General features: G+C 35.6%; 1 non-coding gene across 1 annotated transcript; it reads right to left on the reverse strand.

The window, feature by feature from the left end:
• Positions 1 to 3,537: 3,537 nt before the first annotated feature.
• Positions 3,538 to 3,643, reverse strand: LOC118631267. The gene has a single exon (XR_004959758.1). It is a non-coding gene; the product is annotated as a U6 spliceosomal RNA (small nuclear RNA).
• Positions 3,644 to 8,899: the final 5,256 nt, after the last annotated feature.

An 8,899-nucleotide genomic window follows, 5' to 3' on the forward strand; every position in this document is an offset into this window, starting at 1 on the left:
TTGCAAACCTATCAGGATCGAGTCAGTGTCCCTGGTTATATGCTTCTCGAAAGCTGCTTTTCTGTTGGTTTTCCCCATCGATTTTTCTGTGTTATAGTTGTAATTCCAGTTTGGTTCTGGGAGATGGTCTTTGTAGCTTCCATTCACTCCGATGCCATTTTGGAATCCCAGTACTTATTCATTTTTATGGCTGACTGATGTTCCATTGAATGTTTAGCCCTTTTTTATTGATGGACATTTATGTTGTTTCTACCTTTGGGTTATTGTGAATGGTACTGCTATGCGCCCCAGTTTTAACATCAATAAAATCTGTGTTTTGAACTAAATGGTCTCTGTCATCACTTCCATTTCTAATAATGGTTCTGTGAATGTTTCAGGTTTGAGAACTTTTTTATAACCCAATTGGATCTAAACAGAGTAGACCTTAGAACGCACACCAATCTTTCTTTCTCTCAATATTTCCTCAGTTTCTTCTTCAATATGAAATAATTCTTTTATTTAAAAATATTTATTAAAATCCTGCCTTATATTTAAGATTAAGGCCAAATTTTATCTTTCACAATTAGACTTCCTTGTCCTAGTTCTAAGTGACCTCTCCTTCTCCATATTCAAAATAAATTTTTTATTTTTAATGAGTTCCTCTAATATGATCTATTATCTAGTTCTCATTCAAATACCCACATCTGTTGCTAGAATATTTCTCATAGCTTTTTCTTGGAAACCAGTGTTAATTAAAATTTAAGCATTTCATTTGAATTTTATATCTCTTAAGATTTTACCACCTTTTATTAAAAAAGTTGACTTTTTAAAATTAAAGCGTTGTTAGTATATAACATTATATTAGTTTTAGGTATATGACAAAGTGATTTGACATTTATATTTCTTGTGATGTGATTACCATGATAAGTCTAGTAACCATCTGTCATCATGCAAAGTTATTATAGTATTATTGACACTATTTCCTGTGCAGTATACTACATCTCCATGGTTTGTTTATTTTATAACTGTAAGTTTGTACCTCTTATACCTCTTCACCCATCTCACCACCCCCTATCCTCTGGAACCATCAATTGTTGTCTGTAGCTATGAGTCTGTTTTAGTTTAATTTAGTTTGTTTTGTTTTATTAGATTCCACATGTAAATAAAATTATACAATATTTGTCTTTCTTTGTTTAACTTATTTCAGTTAGCATAATACCCTCTGGGTCCATTGATGTTGTTGCAAATGGCAAGACTTCATTCTTCTTTTACCACTGGGTAATATTCCATTGTATATCTATCACATCTTCTAATCCATGCATCCATCAATGGACACCTCCGTTGCTTCTATATTGTGGCTATTGTAAATAATGCTGCAATAAACATAGGGGTGCATACATCTTTCTAACTTATTGTTTTTGTTTTCTTCAGATACACATTCAGAATTAGGATTGCTGAGTTGTATGTTAATTCTCTCATTATTCTTTTGAGGAATCTCCATACTGTTTTGCATAGTGGCTGCACTAATGTACAATTTTCCAACAGTGCATGAGGGTTAACCTTTCTCCACACCCTTTCCAATGCTTATAATTTGCTGACTTTTTGATAATAGCTATTTTGACATGTGTGAGATGACATCTAATTTTGGTTTTGATTTGCATTTCCCTGATATTAGTGATATTGAACATCTTTTCATGTGTCTGTTGGCTTTCTGCATGTCTTTGGAGAAATGTCTATTCAGGTCCTCTGCTCATATTTTTAATCAGATTGTTTTTTTTGGTGTTGAGTTGCATGTGTTTCTTATATATTTTAGATATTAACCCCTTATCGAAAATATTATTTTCAAATATCTTCTCTCATTTAGTATTGTCTTTACATTTGATGTTGACTTTTTGATGAATCCAAGGCAGTTTTCTCATGAGATGTCACACATTCTCGATTTGGTCAATTACTTTTTTCTCTGTGAAATCTAAATTAAATTTAGAGGCTTGATTATATTCAAGTTAAATATTTCAGCCAGAAACAGGAGTTACATAATGTCAGGTTGTCTCATTATTAATGATGCCAAGTGTTACCATTTAGTTAGAGGAGTGGACATTGGATCTCCCCATCACATAAGGTCATTACCCACTTTGTAATCAGTAAGTAATCTGTGTGACAAAGTGGTGGCATGGGTGCAGGTGGCCTATTACTGAATAACTTTAATGATGGCAGTAGCATCAGTTGGTGATACTTTCCTGAATCAACACACTCTTTTATTCTCCCCATGACAAAGATCACCATAGATAACTATAAAGATACAAAAAACGCTACAGGAATAGAGAACTTCCAGATGAAAATGTCATCAGGCCAACACTCTCCCTTTCAACTTCTCCTAGTCTCTTGATAAAATAATTATTAAGATAAAGAAGAAAATCAATACCATCAATAATTATACCAAAAGGAAAATTCAAACCAACAGCCAAACTAATGTCGGAATCTGAGAGAAATTTTTATTAATTTTACATAGAATTACAATGAATTGAGAAAAATCTACATAGGTAGATAAGCCAACATTTAATTATTTTAAGTGACAGTTTTTCGCTAAGTCCTCCAGGCATAGTGTCCTGTGCATATGCTGAATGTCCAGGCAGGAAAAAGATGAGCTCAAGAGACCTCTTTTCAGAGATCCAAGAAGCCTTTGCATGGTAGATCCTTTAGGTTTTATCTTTTAAATGACCCATTTGTTTCCCAAGGAAGAATTCTTCACAAAGACTATTGCTCAGAACTTTCTAACCATGGCAATATGCCATCATAATTCAATTTTCTAAAAGATTGGGACTCTAAGGTTGCACCTGATGATAATATTTGAAAGTTTTCTATGTTTCAGATGACTCACTTTAGCTTTCATAGATAATACTAAGAAAGTAAGTATTCATCATAAGACTGCATCTTGCCAATGCTTTTGCAATGTAACAAGATAGATGAGAATAGGCCCTTGAATGTGGTAGCACTTGGCTGCAATCCAGCTTCATTGCCTGCTAGTTTTGCAAAATTTATAAAATTATTTATTAGCTATACAAATTAGAATAACTGTTAGCTAGTGTGAGGGCCAAAAGAGAGAATACATTTAAATCATATAGCACAGTTCCAGGCACATATGTAGGACTCAATACACAGCACATATTATTTTACTTTTTAATTGTTTTATTAATTTATTTTTGTTACAAATGTTTCTCCTTTTTCCCCCATTGACCCTTCTTTGAATCACCCCCGACCCATCCCCAGCATTGCTGTCTATGTCCATTGTTACGCATACATGCAGATAAATTCTGTAGTTTATTTCTTCCCTTCCCCCAGACTCCCTCTTCTGAGGTTTGTCAGTCTATACCCTACTTCTCTGGGTCTATTTTGTTCATCAGCTTGTTTTGTTCCACAAATAAGTGAGATCATGTGATATTTGTCTTTCTCTGCTTGGCTTATTTCACTTAGGATAATACTTTCCAGGTCCCTCCATGTTGTCTCAAAGGATAAGAGGTCTTTCTTTCTTACAGCTGCATAGTATTCCATTGTGCATATGCAAATATGAAATGCTTCACAAATTTGCATGTCATCCTTGCACAGGGCCATGCTAATCTTTTCTGTATCATTCCAATTTTAGTATATGTGGGGCCGAAGCGAGCACAGCACATATTATTTTATGTAAAAGATGCAGTAGTAATGTTTCGGCCCTCCCATCACCTTTATATATGTTCTTCTCTGGTAAACTCTCATTTCCCTAGTCTTAGATTCATCAATAGTGCCCTTTCTTCAAATATCTAATTTGGCCAAATTTAGTTCTCTCTCTCTCTCTCTCTCTTTTAGTCAAATATAATTTTTGCCCATTTTGGGGAAATACAAAACTAAAGAAAGCTGTAAAATAATAAGAAATATATATATTGGTCTCTGCCCCCAGTTACTGACACAGAGTTCCTAAAACCCTTGCAAAATCCTAAGTAATAAAAGCACTAGGAGTATCTTTTGTTCTAATGAGGTGATTCTGGGTGGACTCCGTGGGTGGGCTCCTGGATGGGGGTTGGTCATCAGAAAGACCAAGCCATAATTGAAAGGTTGTAAGTTTTAGTCCCAACCCCCATTCACCAGCGAGGGGAGAAGGGCTGGAAATGGAGTTCATGATTGATCATGTCAGTGTGATGGAGCCTCCATAAAATTCCAATAGTGTGAGATTCAGAGAGTTTTCAGGTGGGTGAACACATCCCAATACCAGGAAGGTGGTGACCCCAGTTCCACAGGGACAGAAATTCCTGTGCTCAGGAAACTCCCAGACTTTGCCTTCTGTATAACTTCATTTGGCTGTTCATCTGTATCTTTCATCATCTCCTTTAATAAACTAGTTAACCTAGGTAAGTGTTTCCCTGAGTTCTGTGAGCTCTTCTAGCCATGGGAACCTCGGATTTGTAACAAAGTTGGACCGAGGTTGTCAGAAAGCTGGGAACCTGTTACATGAAACGGTCATTTGAAATAGAAGGAAGTCTTGGGGGACTGAGCCCTTAACCTGTGGCCTCTGATGCTCTCTTCAAGTAGACAGTGTCAGAACTGATTAAGTTGCAGGACACCCAGCTGGTACTGCAGAAAATTGCTTCTTGTGGGAAAAAACCCTAACACATCTGGTGTGAGAAGGGTAGTAAGTCTAGTAGTAGAGTAAAAGTGAAAGAAAAACAGGAGGAAGAACTGGGTTTTTCCTCACCCAAGAGCAAAGCAGTAACATATCAACATTTTCTCTTAGCCTGTGCCACTGTCAAAGTTTCCTTGGTTTTCTTTCTTTCCATTTGTTTTTTTTTTTTAAAGAGACTTTTTTTGATTTGCACTTTTCTTGGCTCTCTGTTTTAATTTAAAAAGCCTCCATCTGATCTCATTTGTGAATTGTCTTAATTATCTATTTTGCTAATGTGATTAACACTGAACTAATTTGAGGTCGTCCATGGCAATTGATTTTGGAGGATGCACATAAAACTTATATTTACTTAATTCTCCATTTCATTTCTTCATCTGTCATGATCAGAAATGGAAATATTTTATGTACTCTATAAACTCATATTGCCAAGTATCCAAAAACTTTCTCTTTAAGTTTCAAGATATTTCTTGGTCACTTTGGGGGAGAATAGTGCTAAAGCTTAATTTGTAACTTGCCCTCTTAAATAGAGTACATTTTATGAAATTTAATACTTTCTCTATGGCTCTTATTCTTTGTTATAAAATATCTTAATGCTGTAAGGCCCTCATGGTTACTTCAGAGGGTAGTACTCTTTATTCACTAAAAAATTAATATTCTTCTTTTGTTATTCTTATATTGAATCCACTTGAGATCAGTGAAGATTTTTGAGAGCTTTTGGGAAAGAGGTTTCCTCCTTCTTAAGAGTAATCCAAAGGAAGAGAGATGCTCTCTTTTTTAAAAAATATTCACTCAAGGATATGTTTTTATTGATTTTGAGAGAGAGGAAGGGAGAGGGAGAGAATGAGAGTAAGAGAGAGAGAGAGAGAGAGAAACATTGATCAATTGCCTCCTGTAGGTGCCCAGGCTGGGGATCGAACCCACAGCCTAGGTATGTGCCCTGACTGGGAAACAAACATGCAGCCTTTTTGGTGTTGGTTGCTCCAACAACTGACTGAGTTGCCAGGCCAGGGCTTTTTGTTTTATGTCAGTTAGTAGCCCTGAATGTGGAACCTTGGTGAAGTGTGGCTGAGCATTTAGTGGATGGACCCAGGGAAACTGCCAGGAGGTAGAGTCGGAGCGAACACCTGTCCTGGCTGTACATGTTTTCTCGTAGCCTTGCTTATTCAAGAATCTGATTTGAATTAGGGTTTCTGCCACTTCATATCAACAGATTTCTACTGTATATTATAGGGTAAAGTAAATGAAATTTCTGACATCTGTTTTAGTTGGTTGAAAAGTTCACATTTTCTTGATCTTATCCATGCTTAATTTTGCAAAACTGACTGTTTTGTAAGGGCTGTGTTGCCAAAAATACATGTGATATTTCTTCCCATGATTTAATTTTGTATACTCAGACCTTTGGAATCTTAAATATCATCTATCCATGTTAATAGGCAAACATTTTGGATCATTTTATGATTCACAATACTCTTATCTAGCTGCTTATTTAAAAATAACGTTTTCTAGTTATTCTTCATTACTGCCATTGTAAATAATTTCCCAAGAAGGGCTAAAAGAAGGATATTTATCCAAAGTCATAATATGTCTGAAATTATTCTCTGCATTTCAGTTTTTGTTAAGTTAACTTATGTAAAAACGAGAGAAGTAAATAGATTTTGATGTGCTTTGGGAAAAAAGTAGGCCCAAGAAGAAGTTCTCTGGGAAAATAAATGGGACCATGTGGTTTCATTTTATTTGGTACAGCCTTGATTTTGAATATTACAAGACACCCTGTAAAATGTTGATTTTACCCAAAATTAATGTAAACCTTTATCTCAGAGGAACTGTGAAAGGCCATTGAGAAAAAGAATTGATGCATAAAGATCTCTGAAATATTTATTAGAAAAAAATGTGTTGGTCTTTCTAATAGTTAGGCATTTTCCCTAACTGTAAAGTCCAATAAAGTTCAAAATTTGATATTAAGCACTTAAAGTTATGAATTTATCTTTGATGATAAAAAGATGCATATTCCTTGGGAGGATTAATATTGCATGGTACAAGAAAACAAGGTTCAGATGTTTTAGTGATTTCAGTTGATAATGATTAAAAGAAAGATCATGAAGCATTGGCTCCCATTGAGGAGGGAAGAGTTAAAAAACAGGGATGCTAGAAATCAAAGATAAATTCTATGTACTGCATATATTCAATTTGTTCATTTATGTAGTCACACATGAATATATCCAGCAAATATTGAACCAAATGTTGAAAGAAAAAAAACAATTCTATGTACTTTCTTTTATTTTTTAACAACTATTGTTATAAGTCTCTGCCAGCCACTGTGTACAAATTTGAAAGGCTGTGAAAATTTCTCCAAGATTAGAAATATTGGCAATCAAGTGATAAATTGGAAAAGTCAACTGGGGTTTCCTTGACCTAAAAATAAAATTTAAAACATTGGAATAATATTTGAGGCTTTAGGAAAACCTAACTTGGCTATATGCTTGCATGTGGATTAAAAGTTTTGGTAGGCATGGCCAGTGTGGCTCAGTGGTTGAGTGTTGACCCATGCACTAAGAGGTGCCAGTTTGATTCCCGGTCATGGCACATGCCCAGGTTGTAGGCCCAATCCTCAGTGGGGGGCATGCAGGAGGCAGCCAATTGATGTTCTCTCTCATCAATGTTTCTATCTCGCTCTCCTTCTCCCTTCTTCTCTCTCTAAAATCAATAAAGAAAAAAAAAAGTTTTAGTTAAGTCACTCCTCAGTAGCATCTTAAAATTCATTTAGATTAAAAATTATCTGAAGGATAAACTGATACTCCACAGAGTAGATTCAATTTACTCCTTGTTCAAAGAAGAAAGGACTAAGTGTTCCAGGATCTGAAGATTTTTCCTGCAGCTTGGGACCATTGCTTACAAAATGATTTTTTCCATCACTTTGTTAGTATGTATAATCTTAAAAACATACTTGCTGACATGTCTTCACATGTATACCCACTTCTTTAAGTAAAATACCTACAAGACTGCTTAATGGGTCAAAGATATGAACGTTTTAATGTTTTGGGTACAGATGGTTGAATTGCCCTCCGCAAAGAATGTACAGATTTTTCTCACTCACCAGAGTGCTCCTGATAATGAGGTTTCAGGCACTCTGAAGGATTTCACTCACTAGAACATGCATGTTAAACTTCCACTAGTCATTCTGAAAATATGACCCCCATAACAACTGACATACATTTAAATCATTCTGGCTTACCCTGTTGTAAGTTCCTGTTCAATCAGAAAAAAAGAATCAGTGACACTTTCAACAAAAACTTGAGCCAATGTAGGGTCTCCCTTGGATATAGCTGTTCCTGGGATAATCAAGTACCGGGCTTGCTTCATTGAGCACAACACATTGGAACTGAATGTGCACAGCTCAGCAAAACAAAAGATTAGGTGTCATTACTAACAACTTTGTCAGTTTTACTGCCTAAAAATTCTTTAGATGTCTCTTTCCACCTCCCTGTAGCAAGCTTTTAGTCTACATGCATTTAGGCTACTGCCTTCTCATCTGTACCACTGAGGTATATCTCGTAACTCATTCTGAATGTACTTTTGCCCTCTCAAGTCTGTTTTCAATCTTGAAGCTAGAGTGATCATTTAAAAATGCAAATCCTATTGTGTCTGTCAACTATCTGTTGAACTAAAACCTTTCAATAAAATCTCATTGCTCTTAAGATAAAGAAAAATATCTTTGAAACTTTCTTTAAAATTACATACAATCTGATACCAGTGTGCCTCTATAGCTACGTCTTGCTCCTTGTTCATCCCTTGCTTCCTGCATTTCAGTCACAGAAATTTTGATTCCCAAATCTGCCATACTTACTTCTATCTCAGTATGTTTGCATATGCAGTTTCTTTTTCCCAATATTTGTGTTATTATTTGATTCCTCTCTATCTCTGCAGTAAGACTGTAAGCTCTAGAAGAAGGGAAAACCCTCACTGTTTATTATTATATCTCAGGGTCTCAGAAATGCCTGTTACATAGTAGATGTCTAGTGAACATATGTGATCAAATGCAAGACTTCAGAGAATCTGTTTCTAAGGCAAAGAACAACCAGAGTGATATATAATTGAAAGTTCTGAGACCAATCTTTGCCTCTTTGTTGTTCCGAAAAACAAAGCAAAACAAGATGGCTGTACTTGTAGATTGGGGGTTCCCAACCAGGACTGATTTTGCTTCCCAGAGAACATCTGGCAATTTTTGGAGACATTTTTGTTTGTCACAGCTGGGAGGTGCTGCTGGTA

Source organism: Molossus molossus, unplaced genomic scaffold (assembly GCF_014108415.1).
Source record: "Molossus molossus isolate mMolMol1 unplaced genomic scaffold, mMolMol1.p scaffold_m16_p_15, whole genome shotgun sequence".
Taxonomy (NCBI): domain Eukaryota; kingdom Metazoa; phylum Chordata; class Mammalia; order Chiroptera; family Molossidae; genus Molossus; species Molossus molossus.